The 21114-nt window shown below is 47.1% G+C and overlaps 1 protein-coding gene across 1 annotated transcript in view; it reads left to right on the forward strand.

Moving 5' to 3' along the window:
• COL4A5 (collagen type IV alpha 5 chain) overlaps positions 1-21114 on the forward strand; it is a 358955-nt gene that overhangs the window by 202918 nt on the left and 134923 nt on the right. The gene's annotated exons all lie outside the window — the stretch shown is intronic.

Consider the following 21114-nt stretch of genomic DNA (forward strand, 5'->3'; position numbering starts at 1 on the left):
TTCACTGGGGTTGGTCTGACTGCTGACCCAAACATCCTGAGATCGGGGTTCTGGTATCATGAACTTAATATTTTGGCCATAAATCTTTATGAGAAAAACTGTGTTTTACTGATTCCCGACATCCTCTGTACATGAAATGCCCACACCATACCAGGCACATTTTGGCTGTGTTACACAAATAGCATCTGCCTGTACCAGGACCAATTGGAAATAATCTCTGAGTACTTCTCTTAACCTCTTAAGTACTGCAGTAAATCTGTGATAGCGGCAATTATGGTGGTTGGTTTATGAATGGCTTCAGGATGCTGTTAGGCACACATGGTAATAAAGACTGAGTAAAAGGATCTAACTATGAAAAGACTGCACAAACCCCACCCGCTTCCTGTACCGACTAAAGTATCCAGTAACGCAGGCCTTAGCAGCTTCAGCACAACCTGGATAACCCCTGCAGGTTAAGGGCCCATCACACTAAGCGAGATCGCTAGCGATATCGCTAAAGTGTCACCGATTTTGTGACGCAGCAGCAATATTGCTAGCGATATCGCTATGTGAGATACTTACCTCCGACCGGCTCCCCTGCTGGTTATTGCTGATCGCGCGAGAACGTCCTGGGCTGTTTCTCGTCGGCCGCTTCCTGCTGGGCTTCCTGCTTGCGCCGACGAGCGACGCGTGGACGCGGGTGGGAGGACGTCTTCATGGCTGCGTCTGACCGGTAAGTAACGACCGCCCGCCGCTGCTATGTCGCTGGTGAGTTTTGCCTGTTTGGCAGCTCACTAGCGACCATTTAGCGATGCACCAGCGATCCTGACCGGGTCGTATCGTTGTCGGGGTCGCTGATGCATCGCTAAATGTGACGGTACCTTAAAACTAGAGTTGACCACTCGGACCTGACTCCCTGAAAGGCCGTCGTGTATATCTCGTACCTCCTAAGGAGCCAAGGGAGAATGCAGCATCAGAAAGAAACCCCAACAGTACACTTATCTGATTGGCCAAGATACCCGGAAGAAGGAACAGGACTCCAAGCAATATCCACCAAAGACTATTACCAGCAGAGAAGGCCAGCAGGGTAAGGGGGTTAAATAGTAACACCTGCAGGGTGATAGGACAGGCTAGATAACAAATGAAAAATACCTGCTTTACAAAAGGAATGTACAAAGTCAAAAGGTAATTAGCACCTGGATAACAACAGGAGCTGATGTGTCTTAAGGCCCCATCACACATAGCGATCTCGCTAGCGAGATCGCTGTGTGTGGCAGCGATCAGCGACCGGCCCCCCTGCCAGTATCGCTGATCGCTGTAGGAAAGCCCAGGACTTTTCTTTGGTCGCTGGTCTCCCGCTGGCCAGCACGCATCGCTGCGTGTGACAGGCGGGAGACCAGCGATCACCTGGTAACTAATGTACACACCGGGTATCCAAGGGACGTGCGTTCCTTGGAAACCCGATGTGTACGTTAGTTACCAGCGCGCTGATGCAGGGAGCCGTTAACTAACGTACACATCGGGTATCTAAGGGACGCACGTCCCTTGGATACCTGATGTGTACGTTAGTTACCAGCTCCCTGCATCAGCTCGCTGGTAACGTACACAGCGATGCCGCGTACAGGAATGGGACTTCAGAGAACTGGGATAAAGTAATTTTGTCTGATGAAGCCCCCTTTCAGGGCAAAAGTCTTGAAAAATAAGGGAAAACTGCTAATATTGAGTTTTTGTATACATTTAATGTATTTGACAATAAATGTTAAAAAAATCAGAAATGTTTATAAATTTACTCAGTAACCATAAAAACATCCAACTTTAAAATCTAAAGCAGCAAACTTTGTGAAATTCAAAATTTGTACCAGTCTCAACTTTTGGCTTGGACTGTACATTAAACAACCTTGTGCATAATTTTGTAAGCTGGCCAAACACAGTGAGTGAAATATCACAACATGTTGGTATAAAATAAACAAAAAAAAGTTGTACTCTAGCTTGCTAAAGCATGTCAATATGAAATATGTGAAATAAGAAAAGCAATACTACTTCTGGATACTAGGAAAAAGATGAGATGCTTAGCACATAATTTGGCCAATTCTTGCATGCCCAGCAGCCAACAGCAAAGTGGTCTCAGATCTGCTGAGTCCTACGTGTCTAGTGTGAATACCTCTCTAAGACTGAAGTCTAAATTCTTGGATAGCTTTGAATACCTTTCTTCAAAGTCAGATTTTATGGGTAGGCAGGACCCTGTTGCAATTAAAGGGAATCTGTCACCTCATTTTGGTGCGGTATTTAAATGACTTGGGTCCGGTTCGATGGGCGGTGTTTCGGGTCTTTTCCTCCACTCCTCCTTGGTTGCTGTCCGCAATATTTCAGGGAATTTCAGTACTTGGCCTCCATATTACACGCGTGTGCATTGCAATCTGGACACGCGCACGTGCAGTATGCTTTGCCCGGTGCACTATGTCCCGGAACACAGCGAAATACTTCCGGGACATAGTTCACCGGCTAACGGATGGTTAAAATACCCTTGAAAACCCTTGTGCAAGTATGTTAGCACAGGTGAAAACAGTTTTGCTGATAAGATAAGCTATAAACATGAACTTCCTTTGAGCTAGTTGAGAATCTGGAGCATTACATTTGTTGGTTCCATTAAACTCTCAAAATGGCCAGAAGAAACACCAAGGTTACTTACCGGTAGCTGTTTTTTCCGGAGCCCATGACGGCACACTTGAGAGAGGGGTTCCGCCCGGTCAGGACAGGAACCCTACTGAAATTAAAGGGCGGTACCTCTCCCTCGCTTCAGTTGGTTTACAAAGCATGAGAGGCCCCCCTGGTTAGTACATATGGTAAAACTATCACCACATTATATTAACTAAAAAAGCACCCAAACTACAATGCACACCAAAGGATTGATAAGGGGGGGAATATACAGATGCCTTCATGGGCTCCGGAAAAAACGGCTACCGGTAAGTAACCTTGGTGTTTTCCCGTCTCTTATGACGGCACACATGAGAGACTTTTGTAGAATAAAACACCTTAGGGAGGGACCACCGCTTGTAGCACCCTTCTACCAAAGGTTAGGTCAGTAGAGAAAGACAGATCTAGTCGGTAGTGCTTGAAAAAGGTCAAAGGTGAGGACCAAGTAGCGGCTTTACAAATCTGCTCAATCGATACCTCATCCTTCTCTGCCCAGGAGGTAGCCACGGCTCTGGTGGAGTGAGCCTTGATGCCTTCAGGAACCGGAGAGCCACTCGCCGAGTAGGATAACATAATGGCGTTCCTGATCCATCTGGCAATGGTACTTTTGGCTATCTCGTATCCTTTTCTACTACCCCGAAAGGCTACAAACAGGGCCTGATCTTTCCTCCACTGACTAATTACTGACATATATTGTTGTATGGCTCTCCTTACATCTAACGTATGGAAGTTTTGCTCACCAAGGTTCCTAGGATTATTGCAAAATGATGGCAAGGTGATCTCCTGAGTCCTATGGAACTTGAGGCCCACCTTGGGGAGATAGGCTGGATCTGGTCATAGAACCACTCTCTCATCAAAAATTTGAGAATGGAGGGCATACAGACAGAGCCTGTAGGTCGCTCACTCTACGGGACGATATTAAGGCTACCAGCAATACTGTTTTAAATGTGAGTAATTTTGGTGACAACTCCTGTAATAGCTCAATGGGGCCTCTGGTTAAAGCCTCCAAGACTAGATTCAGGTCCAAGGGTGGTATCTTCGGGATAATGACCGGCCTAGACCTACTACAAGACTTTATGAACCGGGACACCCACCTATTGGACGCTAGGTTGCAGTTATATAGGGCCCCCAGAGCTGAAACTTGGACTTTGAGGGTGCTAGTTGCTAACCCGAGTTGTAGCCCTCCCTGTAGAAACTCTAGGATAGGTCCCACCGGAGCTACATCTCCTAAAGGTTCCCCCAGGAAGTCTAGGAACTTTTTCCACATTCTGCCATAGATTCTGGATGTGATAGGTTTCCTATTCTTCAACAGGGTGGAGACTAACCGTGGTGAGAATCCCTGGCGACTCAGTAGTGCCCTCTCAAATTCCAGGCTGCCAGATGGAAGCCTTTCACCTGAGAGTGGACCACTGGTCACTGGGAAAGCAGGTCTGGAACCTTTGGTAAGATCCATGCATCTATAACTGACATGAGTCTCAGAAGGGAGAACCAAGGCCTCCTTGGCCAAAACGGAGCTATGTGAATTACTCTCGCTTGATCTTCCCTGATTTTCCGGACTATTATCGGAATCATTGCAATAGGGGGGAACGCGTCAGGGAGAACTTCCAGGGTATTTGTAGGGCATCTACTGCAAACGGGTGTTCTTTTGGATTTAGTGAGCAGAACATCCTGACCTTCCCATTGCGTGAGGTGGTGAACAGGTCTATTTCCGGTTTGCCCCAAGCTTGAACTATTTGTTGGAAAACCTGGGGGTTTAGGGACCATTCCCCTTGTCTCAGGTGTCTGCGACTCAGGAAGTCTGCTTGTATATTTTCAACGCCCCTTATATGCAGTGCCGTGATGGATAACAGATGTTGTTCTGCTAACTGGAATAGTGGGTTTGATATTTCCATGAGACCCTGGGAACTCGTTCCCCCTGGTGGTTGATGTAAGCTACCACTGCTCGATTGTCCATCATGATTCGAGTATGGTGGCCCCGAAGCAAGGGGAGAAAATGTTTCACGGCCTTCTCCACTGCCCACAGTTCTTTCACATTCGAACCGTGATTCCTTTCTAGCGAGGAACAGGTTCCTTGTACTGAGTGGGATCTCAGGTGTGCTCCCCACCCTGTAGCACTAGCGTCGGTTCTAATAATGTCCTCGACTGGTTTTTGCCACAGGACACCAGCTGTTAGATGCTCCTCTACAGTCCACCAGATTAATGTCATGGTCACATGTGTCTGGACACAGATGTTACCGCAAGGAGAACTCATAACACACATGACCCAGGATACAGCGCCTCCAGTGGCGAATTTAAATAATAAGGGGAACCTGGGAAACATTAACAATGGTGGGCCCTGCAATAGGGAATGGGGACGTGGAGACCTCCTAAGCTCCCCTGAGCCAGTGTCCCTGCACTCCTTACGTTCCCTATACAGGCTCCGCACCTGTCGCCACACGCGAACCTTAAACCCTTGCTCGCCCTGACCCTAAACCCTCACTAGGGAATTGGTCGGTGCGGAGACTAATCCCACCACTGCACTAACAACACACATGAGGAAAGAAGACAATACAGGGGAAACACCACTTAGCTTTAGGCTCTGTGCTTATGCTCCTGCAACAGAGCCCCACCACCTGCGTGCGTCTTCTCCTCCACCCGGATCCATCACCATCCTGCATCCTACACCATAGTGCAGCCTTGGAGCAGAGTCCATCTCCAGTTGCAGCAGTCCAATAACAAAGTCCCAAGGATGAGTCAGCCTCTGCCAAAATTCTAAGCATGCTTGAGTCCAGCTCTCGGCCACCAAGTCGAGCATGCCGAGCGCAACTCTCTCCATAGTCGCCACTCCACAAAGCCATGCACGCACTTCCCGCCGACACCACAAACTGCGACTCCTCCACGCCATGCCAGCAATTCCTGCAGACACCATTAGCTGCCACTCGTCTCCTCTGGCTGACTGCGCAGGACTCCCCTTCAGCTCCATGTTCACCCAGGCTTCACAAACTCAGAATGAATCAATCAATGAATATCACCAGCAGTGATTGCACACCCTGAGACTCATTTATAGAGCCCCACACCTGATTCATAATTACGTGCACTTTAAACCCAAAGTGCGATACCACTAACCACCACCGGGGACAGTCAAGTCCCTTTGGCAACTTGCCAAAAGGAAACAAAGTTCACTCTGTGCTATTTAAAACTGTCAGATCAAATTCAGATCATGACAGTACCCCCTCCTTAATGAGGGGCCTCTGGACCCTCAAGACCACCCCTCATTAGGGAAACACCTACAGCGGGGACGCCCAGATCCTGAGTTCACTCCACCACTACCTGAATTCAGGTTTATGACAAACACACCACTGGTATTGGCAATAAAGTTCATTTTGGAGGCACCACTCATCTCCACAGCGCCGGCCTGGGGAACGAGTTTATGTATGTGTATGTTTGTTATGAGCTGATCAGGCTCCACAACACACTTCCACAAGATGTTTTTTGGTGGCACCCATACACGCTCGTTCACACACAGGTCCGGACCTGAACGTTCATAGCACACATTTGTTTGTCACAATTGGTGAACTCCTTCTGAACTAGACAGCAGAGGCGTCCCCCTGTGTCACCACACTCACACCCCCGCCATTCACCACGGGACACCACCCTCCAACCCTCTTTACCATGAGGTCTACGCCTCCCAGGGTTGGTTAATGGCGAGGGTTGAGATTTGTCCCTACTCCCCCCCAGCACACCTGCTGCTCACACCAGGAGGAGAGGGGACCGGATATGGAGGAACATCAACTCACTGGTCACCTCCACACGACCAGGAGGGGGCGGCATTAAAGATTTGGCGTGAGCCCCGCGGACTCTACACCAGTCTGCTCATCACTGGAACGCACCCCTTCACCTCTGGGAACACCAAGCAACTCCGTGGGGCACCATTCCTCCCACCTGCCTGGGTACGCCCGCGTGCATGAGCAAGTCCCGCTCCCCAGCAGCGACTCCAGGGGCTTTTAGCCAGATCACAGCCGCCATTTTTTTTTTTTTTTTTCCTCAGCAGAGGCCCCAGACCCAGATAACTGCTGCAGCGGCTTAAACACACCATGCCGCTCCCAGTCACCTCAGTGAAGCCCAGCAGCAACTGCTCACAGGTCACCACATGGCCAAAGGCCCCAGACCCTGACAATTGCTCACAGGACTCCACATGGCCAAAAGCTCACCTGAAAAAAAAAAACTGTAGGGCTGGTGATAATGTCATGGTCACGTGTGTGTGGACACAGATGTTACCGCAAGGAGAACCCATAACACACATGACCCAGGATACAGCGCCTCCAGTGGCGAATTTAAATAATAAGGGGAACCTGTGAAACATTAACAATGGTGGGCCCTGCAATAGGGAATGGGGACGTGGAGACCTCCTAAGCTCCCCTGAGCCAGTGTCCCTGCACTCCTTACGTTCCCTATACAGGCTCCGCACCTGTCGCCGCACGCGAACCTTAAACCCTTGCTCGCCCTGACCCTAAACCCTCACTAGGGAATTGGTCGGTGCGGAGACTAATCCCACCACTGCACTGACAACACACATGAGGAAAGAAGACAATACAGGGGAAACACCACTTAGCTTTAGGCTCTGTGCTTATGCTCCTGCAACAGAGCCCCACCACCTGCGTGCGTCTTCTCCTCCACCCGGATCCATCACCATCCTGGATCCTACACCATAGTGCAGCCTTGGAGCAGAGTCCATCTCCAGTTGCAGCAGTCCAATAACAAAGTCCCAAGGATGAGTCAGCCTCTGCCAAAATTCTAAGCATGCTTGAGTCCAGCTCTCGGCCACCAAGTCGAGCATGCCGAGCGCAACTCTCTCCATAGTCGCCACTCCACAAAGCCATGCACGCACTTCCCGCCGACACCACAAACTGCGACTCCTCCACGCCATGCCAGCAATTCCTGCAGACACCATTAGCTGCCACTCGTCTCCTCTGGCTGACTGCGCAGGACTCCTCTTCAGCTCCATGTTCACCCAGGCTTCACAAACTCAGAATGAATCAATCAATGAATATCACCAGCAGTGATTGCACACCCTGAGACTCATTTATAGAGCCCCACACCTGATTCATAATTACGTGCACTTTAAACCCAAAGTGCGATACCACTAACCACCACCGGGGACAGTCAAGTCACTTTGGCAACTTGCCAAAAGGAAACAAAGTTCACTCTGCTATTTAAAACTGTCAGATCAAATTCAGATCATGACAATTAGGGAATCTCTTACGGCGGAGGAAAGATATAGTTCTCCTTCTAAACGACCTTTCAATTGTTTCTGTGCTGACAGAACTTCCCACTGCAGCTGTCTTAGGTGGAACTGTGCACACCTTACCGCGGGTATACATGATGTTAATCAGCCTAAAAGGGACATTGCGTTCCTCAGTGTCATAGCCGGCTGTTGTTTTGCTCTACAAGCTAGGCCCCTTATCTTGGCCACTTTGGTCTCCACCAGGAGGCAGAGCTGTCGCTCGGAGTCCAGTATTAACCCTAGGAAGGATTGCACTTTTACTGGTGTTAATCTTGACTTGGGAATGTTTACTGTCCATCCCAACTCTATTAGAGTTGACGTTACTTCTTTTATTTGCTGAGAGCAGTGGGCCTCCGATCTCCCTACCACAAGAAAGTCGTCTAGGTATGGTACAATCACTATGTCCCGGGATCGAAGGTATGACATTACTTCGGCCATTACTTCGGCCATCACTTTGGTGAATACCCTTGGAGCTGTAGACAGGCCGAATGGAAGGAATATGTACTGATAGTGTTTGACTTGTCCCTGGACATAAAGTGCTACCCTCAGGTACTTTTGATATTCCCGATGGATTGGGATATGGTAATAGGCATCTTTTAAGTCTATTACTGCCATGAGACAGTGCTGGAACAAGATTTTTATGGCCGTATTGATTGACTCCATCTTGAAGGAGCAATTGTCTACCCACTGTTTGAGCTTCTTTAGATTGACTATGGTTCTCCAAGAACCATCTGGTTTTTGTATCAAAAAGAGGGGGAAATAAAACCCTCTTCCTTCCTCCTGAGTTGGGACTTCCTGTAGGACTTGTTTCTGTACCAGTCTTAATATCTCTGTCTCCAGGGCCAATTGTTCATTCTGGGACTTCCTTCGGGGTGTAATTATAAAAGTTTGCCTGGGTGGACGGATTAAATTTATTTTTAAACTGTCTTTGACTATGTTTAAGACCCATGTACTGGGGAAGATGCTTACCCAGGCAGGGAGAAAGAGAGACAGCCTTTCCCCTACCTCTGGCCTGATGTCATTGAGGAGATTTTTTGGCCGAAGTAGAAGGCCCTTTGAACATGTAGCCCGATCCTCTTTTTTTCCTTAAAGTTCCAATTTTTCCTGTCCCCTGGGGGGGGGGGTGACCTCTGTTAAATCTCCTCCGAAAGGACTTTTTTTGGACTCTACAGGAAACTGGGGAAAGCCTTTCTTTTTATCCCCTGCGTGCTCCAAAATTTCCTCCAATTTTTTGCCAAAAAGGAACTGACCGTCACATGGGATGGAACACAGTCTATGTTTCGATGGCAAATCTCCCGAACACCCTTTAAGCCGCATTGGACAAGCCTGCCACCCTGGCTGTTAATCTTGCAGAATCTGCAGAGGCATCTGCTAACAAAGCGGTTGCTCCATGCACTAGTGTCATATTTGTTAGGATCTCGTCCCTTGCAACTTTATCCCTTATTTGATCTTCTATCTGCTGTAGCCAGACCATGAGGGCATGGGCGGTACATGTGCCAGCTATTGCCGGTTTTAACCCCCCTGCCGACGCTTCCCAGATGTGTCTTAAGAAGCCATGTGCTTTTTTATCGAGTGAGTCCTTTAGCACGCCCGAGTCCTCTAATGGTAGGGATAATTTATTTGATGACTTAAGCCCCCGTTAGACATAACGATGTCCCAGCGATTCCACCAACGATCTGACATGATGGGATCGCTGGGACATCATTAGGCTGATCGCTGTTGAGCTGTCACATAGACAGCCCCAGCGATCAGGACCAGCGACGCTGGACGCTGGTTTCTAATGTAAATGTCGGGTATCCAGGAGCCGCAGCTCCTGGATACCCGCTGTTTACCTTGGAAACCGGCGTACACGCTGGTTTCCAAGGTAAACATCGGGTATCTAAGAGCGACTCCTGGATATCCGCTGTTTACCTTGGAAACCAGCGTGTACGCCGGTTTCTAAGGTAAACAGCGGGTATCCAGGTGCCACGGCTGATCGCTGATTGCTGGTCTCTCGCTGCCACACGTAGCAATGCGCGCTGGCCAGCGGGAGACCAGCGATCGAAAAACGGTCCTGACCGATGCTGCACGATCAGCGATAACCGTCAGAGGGGCCGGTCGCTGATCCCCGTCATACACAGCGATCTCGCTGGCGAGATCGCTGATGTGTCACAAAATCAGCGATCTCGCTAGCGAGATCGCTGTGTGTGACATGGCCTTTAGCCACAGCACCATCAATTTTAGGGATTTTTTCCCAAGTTTTGGAGTCTTTCTCCTCAAATGGGTACCTCCTCTTTGATGCAGAAGGTAAGGTACCCGACCTCTCTGGCTTTTTCCATTCCCCATCTATTAATGTCTTTAATTTGTCATTGACAGGGAAAGTGCGTTTCTTTTCTCCTCCAACCCTCCGAACATAACGTCCTCTAATGACCTAGGTGATTTTTCCATTTTAAGGCCCATTGTAGACCTGACTGCTTTGACCAGTCTTTCTACATCCTCAGTTGGAAAACATGATATCACTGTCGGAGGAGTAATCTGAGGACTGAGGAGAGGAGGAGGATACAGGGATTTTCCCCGACCTTCCTGCACTAGAGAGGCCTCGGAATCAGAATCCACTTTGCGGCTTCTTTTTCCCATTTTTTTAAGGGCTGCTTTTAAGGAGCCTTTCACTTCCTCCTGTATTATAGCCCTAAGGCTAGTGACGAAGTCAGGGGTCTCATTCCGTATGGTTTTATTAATACAGTTAGCACAGAGATTTTTCTGCTACTGAACTGCCAGCGGGTTTATGCATAGGGCACATTCTCTGTTCTTTGTTTTGCCGCTAGACTTCCTCGACCCCTAGTGATCAAGCAGAAATATGGAACCCCGTTACTATAAGGGTGACATTCACATAAATCACTCACCACCACTGTAAATCAAGGGTACCGATTTTGGAGGCTGATCAGATGCACGTTTGATGTTCTTTCTGGACGTTGAAAGGTCTTGCTGGTCAGGACGACTGCTGCTCCTACAACTCGAGCGGCTACTCCTGGTATGCTGGCGGCTCGGCAAGGCATCTGGTGAGAGCTCCTGCAGAAATGGCTGCTGCTGCTGCGGCTCTTTTTCCCCATTATGTAGATAGGGGCAAAATTGTTTGGTGAATTGGAACACGCGGGGGTTAAAATTTCGCCTCACAACATAGCCTAGGACACGCTCGGGGTCCAGACGTGTGAGTGTGCCAAATTTTGTGGCTGTAGCTGCGACGCTGCGGATGCCAATCCCGGACATACACACACACACACACACACACACACACACACATACATACATACACACACACACACACACACACACATTGAGCTTTATATATTAGACTAACTGAAGAGCCCGGGCATAGTAACTAACTGTGGTTAGTTATAGCAAATTATAATTATCCTCCATCCCATAGTCGAGTGCCCATATACCCATCACACATCCTCCATCCCATAGGCCCGTGCCCATATACCCATCATACATATTCGCCATCCCATAGTCCCGTGCCCATATACCCGTCATACATATCCTCCATCCCATAGTCCAGTGCCCATATACCCATCACACATCCTCCATCCCATAGTCCCGTGCCCATGTACCCATCATACATATTCTCCATCCCATAGTCCCGTGGCCATATACCCGTCATGCATATCCTCCATCCCATAGTCCAGTGCCCATATACCCATCACACATCCTCCATCCCATAGTCCCGTGCCCATATACCCATCACACATCCTCCATCCCATAGGCCCGTGCCCATATACCCATCATACATATCCTCCATCCCATAGTCGAGTGCCCATATACCCATCACACATCCTCCATCCCATAGTCCCATGCCCATATACCCGTCATACATATCCACCATCCCATAGGCCCGTGCCCATATACCTGTCATACATATCCTCCATCCCACAGTCCAGTGCCCATATACCCATCACACATCCTCCATCCCATAGTCAACCATTATGACATCATAATGAGCAGCGGGGCTTGATGACATCAGCGTCGCCATGACAACCATTGTGACATCATAATGAGGGGCGGGGCTTGATACGCACACACTGTTTCCCCATTATGTAGATAGGGGCATCATGACATCATAATGAGGGGCGGGGCTTGACGCGGGCACACTTTTTCCCCAGTATGTAGATAGGGGCAAAATTGTTTGGTGAATTGGAACGCGCGGGGTTAAAATTTCGCCTCACAACATAGCTTAGGACGCTCTCGGGGTCCAGACGTGTGACTGTGCCAAATTTTGTGGCTGTAGCTGCGACGGTGCGGATGCCTATCCCGGACATATACACACATATACATACATGCATACACACTTTGAGCTTTATATATTAGATTATATATACATATAATATATAATATACGATATATATATATCTATCTAATATACCGTATGTACTTGAGTATAAGCCGACCTGAGTATAAGCTGAGGCCCCTAATTTTCCCACAAAAACTGGGAAAACTTATTGACTCGAGTATAAGCCGAGTGTGGGAAATGCAGCAGCTACTGGTAAATTTAAAAAATAAAAATAGATACCAATAAAAGTAAAATTAATTGAGCCATCAGTAGGTTAAATGTTTTTGAATATCCACATTGAATCAGAAGCCCCAAATAATGCTCCATACAGTTCATGATGTGCCCCATAAGATGCTCCATAAAGGTTGATTATGGGCCCCATATGTGCTCTTTACAAAATATGCCCCTTATAATGCTCCATAAAGGTTGATGATGGCCCCATAAGATGATCCACAGAAAAATATGCCCCATATAATGCTGCACAATGGTTATTTGTGGCCCCATAATGTGCTCCATAATACAATATGGCCCATATAATGCAGAGCAAAGGATAATGTTGGTCCCATAAGATGCTCCATAGAAAAATACTCCCCATATAATGATGCACAAAAGTTAATGATGGCCCCATAAGATGCTCCATAGAAAAATACGCCCCATATAATGATGCACAAAGGTTAATAGTGGCCCCATAATGTGCTCCATAATACAATATGCCCCATCTGCTGCTGCTGCAATTAGAAAAAAAAAATGACATACCTCTCATCGCTGAGAGCCAGGTGCCGGTTTTCTGAGCAGGTGGTGACACCGGCGCGCTATGGAGGTCAGGTGCCGGTGTCACCGCTTGCTCAGGGCCTCGGCACTGGCTATATTCACCTGTCCCAGTTCCACCGCTGCGTGCCGCTCTGTCTGCCAGGTCCTCTGTCAGTGACTGTTCAGACAGAGGGCACGCACTAACTACATCATCGTGCCCCCTGACCTGAACGTCACAGCCGGAGGACCGGAAGACAGAGCAGCGCGCAGCAGTGGAACGTGGACAGGTGAATATAGCCAGTGCCGGGGCCCTGAGCAAGCGGCGACATCGGCACCTGACGCTCATAGCAGCCAAAAGAGGGGGCTGAAAAATTCGGCTTATTCACAAGTATATACGGTGTATATATACAGTTAGGTCTGTATATATTTGGACAGAGACAACATTTTTCTAATTTTGGTTCTAGACATTGCCACAATGAATTTTAAACAAAACAATTCAGATGCAGTTGAAGTTCAGACTTTCAGCTTTCATTTGAGGGTATCCACATTAAAATTGGATGAAGGGTTTAGGAGTTTCAGCTCCTTAGCATGTGCCACCCTGTTTTTAAAGGGACCAAAAGTAATTGGACAGACTAAATAATTGTAAATAAAATGTTCATTTCTAGTACTTGGTTGAAAACCCTTTGTTGGCAATGACTGCCTGAAGTCTTGAACTCATGGACATCACCAGACGCTGTGTTTCCTCCTTTTTGATGCTCTGCCAGGCCTTCACTGCAGTGGTTTTCAGTTGCTGTTTGTTTGTGGGCCTTTCTGTCTGAAATTTAGTCCTTAACAAGTGAAATGCATTGTCAATTGGGTTGAGATCAGGTGACTGACTTGGCCATTCAAGAATATTCTACTTCTTTGCTTTAATAAACTCCTGGGTTGCTTTGGCTTTATGTTTTGGGTCATTGTCCATCTGTAGTATGAAAAGACGACCAATCAGTTTGGCTGCATTTGGCTGCATTTCGGTTGTTTCTGTCCTGTGTCACATCATCAATAAACACTAGTGACCCAGTGCCACTGGCAGCCATGCATGCCCAAGCCATCACACTGCCTCCGCCGTGTTTTACAGATGATATGGTATGCTTTGGATCATGAGCTGTACCATGCCTTCACCATACTTTTCTCTTTCCATCATTCTGGTAGAGGTTGATCTTGGTTTCATCTGTCCAAAGAATGTTTTTCCAGAACTGTGCTGGCTTTTTTAGATGTTTTTTTAGCAAAGTCCAGTCTAGCCTTTTGATTCTTGATGCTTATGAGTGGCTTGCACCGTGCAGTGAACCCTCTGTATTTACTTTCATGCAGTCTTCTCTTTATGGTAGATTTGGATATTGATACGCCTACTTCCTGGAGAGTGTTGTTCACTTGGTTGGCTGTTGTGAAGGGGTTTCTCTTCACCATGGAGATTATTCTGCGATCATCCACCACTGTTGTCTTCCGTGGGCGCCCAGGTCTTTTTGCATTGATGAGTTCACCAGTGCTTTCTTTCTTTCTCAGGATGTACCAAACTGTAGATTTTGCCACTCCTAATGTTGTAGCAATTTCTCGGATGGGTTTTTTCTGTTTTTGCAGCTTAAGGATGGCTTGCTTCACCTGCATGGAGAGCTCCTTTGACCGCGTGTTTCCTTCACAGCAAAACCTTCCAAATGCAAGCACCACACCTCAAATCAACTCCAGGCCTTTTATCTGCTTAATTGACAATGACATAACGAAGGGATTGCCCACACCTGTCCATGAAATAGCCTTGGAGTCAATTGTCCAATTACTTTTGGTCCCTTTAAAAACAGGGTGGCACATGTTATGGAGCTGAAACTCCTAAACCCTTCATCGAATTTTAATGTGGATTCCCTCAAATGAAAGCTGAAAGTCTGAACTTCAACTGCATCTGAATTGTTTTGTTTAAAATTCATTGTAGTAATGTCTAGAACCAAAATTAGAAAAATGTTGTCTCTGTCCAAATATAATGTATATGGACCTAACTGTGTATATATATATATATATATATATATATATATATATATATATACATACAGTATATATATATAATTATTATTATTATTTATTATAGCGCCATTTATTCCATGGCGCTTTACATGTAAGGAGGGGTATACATAAAAACAAGTACAATAATGTTAAACAATACAAGTCATAACTGGTACAGGAGGAGAGAGGACCCTGCCCGCGAAGGCTCACAGTCTACAAGGGATGGGTGAAAATACAGTAGGCGAGGGTAGAGCTGGTCATGCAGCGGTTTGGTCGATCGGTGGTTACTGCAAGTTATAGGCTTGTCGGAAGAGGTGGGTCTTCAGGCTCTTTTTGAAGGTTTCAATTGTAGGTGAGAGTCTGATATGTTGTGGTAGAGAGTTCCAGAGTAGGGGTGATGCGCGAGAGAAATCTTGTATGCGATTGTGGGAAGAGGAGATAAGAGGGGAGTAGAGAAGGAGATCTTGTGAGGATCGGAGGTTGCGTGCAGGAAAGTACCGGGAGACGAGGTCACAGATGTATGGAGGAGACAGGTTGTGGATGGCTTTGTATGTCATGGTTAGGGTTTTGTACTGGAGTATCTGGGCAATGGGGAGCCAGTGAAGGGATTGACAGAGGGGAGAAGCTGGGGAATAGCGGGGGGACAGGTGGATTAGTCGGGCAGCAGAGTTTAGAATAGATTGGAGGGGTGCGAGAGTGTTCGAGGTGAGGCCACAGAGCAGGAGGTTGCAGAAGTCAAGGCGAGAGATTATGAGGGCATGGACTAGGGTTTTTGCAGATTTTTGGTTGAGGAATGAACGGATTCGTGAAATATTTTTAAGTTGAAGTCGGCAGGAAGTGGAAAGGGCTTGGATATGTGGTTTGAAGGAGAGATCAGCGTCAAGGATTACCCCGAGGCAGCGAGCTTGTGGGACTGGGGAGAGTGGGCAGCCTTTTAATGTAATGGATAGGTTTGTTGGGGGGGTCATGTGAGATGGGGGAAAGATGATGAATTGTTTTGTCCATGTTAAGTTTCAGAAATCTAGCAGAGAAGAAGGATGAAATAGTGGACAGACATTGAGGGATTCTGGTTAGTAGGGAGGTGATATCTGGTCCAGAGATGTAGATCTGTGTGTCATCAGCATAGAGATGATACTGAAATCCATGAGATTCTGTGAGCTGTCCCAGGCCAAAGGTGTAAATGGAGAAGAGCAGGGGTCCTAGGAATGAACCTTGTGGGACTCCGACAGATAGGGGGCGAGGTGAGGAGGTGGTGTGTGAGTGGGAGACGCTGAATGTCCGGTCTGTTAGGTATGTTGAGATCCAGGATAGGGCCAAGTCTGTCATGCCAAGGGATGAGGGGGTCTGTAATTATAGAGAATGGTCCACTGTGTCAAAGGCAGCCGACAGGTCCAGGAGGAGGAGGACAGAGTAGTGTCGCTTGCTCTTGGCTGTTAAGAGGTCATTGGTGACCTTAGTAAGGGCAGTTTCAGTGGAGTGGTGTGACCGGAAGCCAGATTGTAAGCGGTCGAAGAGGGAGCAAGAAGAGAGATGGGAGGACAGTTCAAGGTAGACGTGTTGTTCCAGTAGCTTGGAGGCATAGGGGAGAAGTGATATAGGGCGATAGCTAGATACAGAGAATGGGTCAAGAGAGGGCTTTTTGAGGATAGGTGTGATGGAGGCATGTTTAAAGCTTGAGGGGAAAACACCAGTTGTTAGTGATAGGTTGAAGAGATGGGTTAGGGTTGGGATGAAGACTGTGGTGAGGTTTGGGATGAAGTGGGAAGGGATCAGGTCAAGTGCACAAGTGGTGAGATGTGATCTTGAGAGTAGAGTGGAGAGTCGATCTTCTGTAATGGTGGAGAAGTTGGTTTTGGAGGTGGAGGGCTGGGAAGTCGGGAGGAGGGGCTCTGGAGGTTGTTGACCAAAACTGTCTCTGATGTTATCAATCTTCTGCTTGAAAAATGAGGCAAAGTCTTCAGCTGAGATGAGTGGGGAGGGAGGAGGTGCTGGGGGACGGAGGAGAGAATTGAAGGTGTTGAATAACTGTTTAGGGTTGTGAGATATATATATATATCAGTGACAAATACAATTAATAAATTAATATAGTGTTTGCGCAAAATTATGGACATGTATTTAATTGCTAAATGATTATTTCATGGAAAAAAATGGCATGGGGCCCCCCTATAATTTATAACCAGCAATAGCTATGCAGACAGCTGAGAGCTGATATTTCTCATCTCCCGAGATCTTCGTGCAGAGATCTCCGTCTGTGCATGCAACGCCCCACTGTGGCCATTTTCCCAGGGTCCACCGCACAGGAGGAAACCATGGAACTGCCGGGGGCTCTGGCTTATCACAAAATGTCGGCAGAGCCCCCCCCAGCAGCACTGCCGGACACAGGGCAGGACAGCGTCAACACAGGGCAATGTCAACACCGGACACACGGCAGGGTCAGCACCGGACCCAGGCCAGCGTCAACACCGGACACAGGGCAGTGTCAGCATCGGACACAGCGCAGCGGCAGCACCGGGACACCTGCAGTGCCACGGCACACATTGGAACACCCCCTCATCCCAACCTGCAGCCTGCAGCAACGCTCCACTCTTGCCTCTTCCAGCAGCAACCCTGGGACCCCACTTCACTGCAGCTACCACCCCCGGTAAGCAATCAGACGCATGGATTATAAGAGGCACCACCATTTTATTAAAAAAAAGTTTTTTTCCTATTTTTCTTCTCAAAATTTGGGGTGTGTCTTATAATGAGGAGCGTCTTATAATACACAAAAGGAAATTTTCTGCTCACCCCTCTTCACTCCTAATCACACCTCCGACACACGGAAACACCCTGACACTTTCCTACGCGTTTCACCCTGAAAGGGCTTAATCATGGAATACCATGATTAAGCCCTTTCAGGGTGAAATGCGTAGGAAAGTGCTCCCCTCCATATGCCTCTTTATGTTGTTTTTACTTGATGGTAAGAAGATTTTATATTTTCAATAAAGCAATTGTTATTTTATCTCCTGGAGACGCTGGAAAATCTTTTTCTACGTCTTATAATACGATATTATATTATATATACAGTATATGTATATATTATGTGTAGATATATATATACAGCTCTGGCAAAAATTAAGAGACCACTGCACAGTTTTATAAAAATCAGCTTCTCTACATGTCTGACAGCCATTCCATTCCAGTGTCAGTTGAATTCCAACCAGAGTACACCTCATTCTACGTAATGTGTTTCTGATTAGGTGATCACCTGATCCAAATCTTATTTGAAGAAGGAAAGTATAAAAAACCCTGCTATGGTGTTCACAATCCTCTTGCAAAATGACAAGCTGGATGGCAAAACAAGTGCGAGTAATATCCCAAAAGTAATAGGAATGAAAAAACTTTTAACCATGCCAAAGGAGTTGAAAAGAAAAGTCCTGAGTGAGGAAAAGAAGGGCTCCATACTGGCTTTACTAACAGAGGGATACAGTGTGCGTCATGTTGCCTACATCTTTACAATATCTAAGATGGCAGTCCATTACAGCAAGGTCAAGCAGCAAACATTGGGGACAACAAAGCTACAGACCAGCAGAGGGCGAAAACGACTCCCCACTGACCGGGATGACCGTCATCGTATTCGAATGTCACTCAGCAACCGCAGGATGACATCAAGTGACCTACAATAGGAATGGCAAATGGCAGCTGGGGTAAAGTACATGGCAAGAACAGTTTGTAACAGGCTCCTAGAGGCAGGGCTCAAGTCATGTAAAGCTAGAAAAAAGCCTGTCATCAATGAGAAGCAAAGGAAAACCAGGCTGAAGTTTGTCAAAGACCATAAGGTTTGGACCATGGAGGACTGGAATAAGGTAATCTTCTCTGATGAGCATAATTTTCAGCTTTGCCCAACACCTGGTCGTCTAATGGTTAGACGGAGACCTGTAGAGGCGTACAAGCCACATTGTCATGCACCCACTGTGAAATTGGTGGAGGATCAGTGATGATCTGGGGATGCTTTAGCAAGGCTGAAATTGGGCAGGTTAATTTTTGCAAAGGACGTATGAATCAAGCTGCATACAAGGTTATCCTAGAAAAACAGTTGATTCCTTCTGCTCAAGCAATGTTCCCCAACTCAGAGGACTCTTTTTTCCATCAGGACAATGCGCCATGCCACACAGCTAGGTCAATCAATGTGTGGATGAAAGACCACCACATCAAATCCCTGTCATGGCCAGCCCAATCTCCAGACCTGAACCCCATTAAAAACCTCTGGAATGTAATCAATAGGAAGATGGATAGCCACAAGCCACCAAACAAAGAAGAGCTGCTTAAATTTTTGTATCAGGAGTGGCATAAGGTCACCCAAAAGCAGTGTGAAAGACTAGTGGAAAGCATGCCAAGGTGCTTGAAAGCTGTGATTAAAAATCATGGTTATTCCACCAAATATTGATTTCTAAACTCTTCCTGAGTTAAAACATTACAACCCCTGGTAAAAATTATGGAATCACCGGCCTTGGAGGATTGTTCATTCAGTTGTTTAATTTTGTAGAAAAAAAGCAGATCACAGACATGGCACAAAACTAAAGTAATTTCAAATGGCAACTTTCTGGCTTTAAGAAACACTAAAAGAAATCAAGAACAAAAAAGTGGTAGTCAGTAATGGTTACTTTTTTAAACCAAGCACAGGGGAAAAGTTATGGAATCACTCAATTCTGAGGAAAAAATTATGGAATCATGAAAAACAAACAAACCAAAATAACATCACTAGTATTTTGTTGCACCACCTCTGGCTTTTATAACAGCTTGCAGTCTCTGAGGCATGGACTTAATGAGTGTCAAACAGTACTCTTCATCAATCTGGCTCCAACTTTCTCTGATTGCTGTTGCCAGGTCAGCTTTGCAGGTTGTAGCCTTGTCATGGACCATTTTCTTCAACTTCCAACAAAGATTTTCAATTGGATTGAGATCCGGACTATTTGTGTCACGGTCACGTGTGTCTGGATGCAGCGAGTACCGCAAGGCGAACCCATGTGACACACGTGACCCTGGATACACCGCCTCCAGTGGGGCGAATTTAAACAATAAACACTTGCAGCTGGATACATCGCCTCCAACTGGCGAATTTAGACATTACACGTATATACAAGTCTGGAAACCCCGCCTCCAGTAAGGCGAATTTAAACAATAAGGGAAACCTGGGAAACATTAACAATGGTGGGCCCTGCGATAGGGAATAGGGAAATGGAGACCTCCTGAGCTCCCCTGAGCCAGTGTCCCTGCACTCCTAACGTTCCCTATGCCGGTTCCGCACCGGGTGCGCACAGGAACCTAAAAATCCTAGCTCGCCCTGACCTAAACCCTCACTAGGGAATTGGTCGGTGTGGAAACGAATCCCACCACTGCAATAAAACACACATGAGAAAAGATGACAAAACAGGGGAAACACCACTTAGCTTTGCTCTGTTGCGTACGCTCCTAGCAACAGAGCCCACCACCTGCGTGCATCTTCTCCTCAACCTGGATCCATAACCATAACTGGATCCTTCACCATAGTGCAGCCTTGGAGCAGAGTCCACCACTAATTGCAGAAGTCCAGTAACAGAGTCCCAAAGATGAGTTCAGCTCCTGCCCAAAAAGTCAAGCATGCTTGAGTCCAGCTCTCAGCAACCATGTCCCGCATGCTGAGTGCAACTCTCTCCATAGTCGCCACTCCACCAAGTCATGCAAGCACTTCCTGCCGACACCATAAACTGTGACTCCACCACGCCATGCCAGCCCTTCTTGCAGACCACATAGCTGCCACTCGTCCCCTCTGGCTGGGCTGCGCAGGACTCATGTTCAGCTCCTTCCTCACCCCAGGCTTACTTGCCAAATGAACACACAATATCACCAACAGTGATTGAACACACCTGACTCTCTTTTATAGAGCCTAACACCTGATTTGTAATTAAGTGCACATTAAACCAAAGAAACTAAAGTGCACTACCGCTCACCACCACTGGGGCAACTTAGAATGAACGACACGACGTGTAGTAATTCTAATGGCCACCGGGGGCAATCACACCACTTTGGCACCTAGCCAAAGGAAAAAAAGTTCACTTATCCATTTAAACTGTCAGATCCA

Source organism: Dendrobates tinctorius, unplaced genomic scaffold, assembly GCF_039654945.1.
Source record: "Dendrobates tinctorius isolate UK_male_01 unplaced genomic scaffold, ASM3965494v1 ptg000154l, whole genome shotgun sequence".
NCBI classification, from domain to species: domain Eukaryota; kingdom Metazoa; phylum Chordata; class Amphibia; order Anura; family Dendrobatidae; genus Dendrobates; species Dendrobates tinctorius.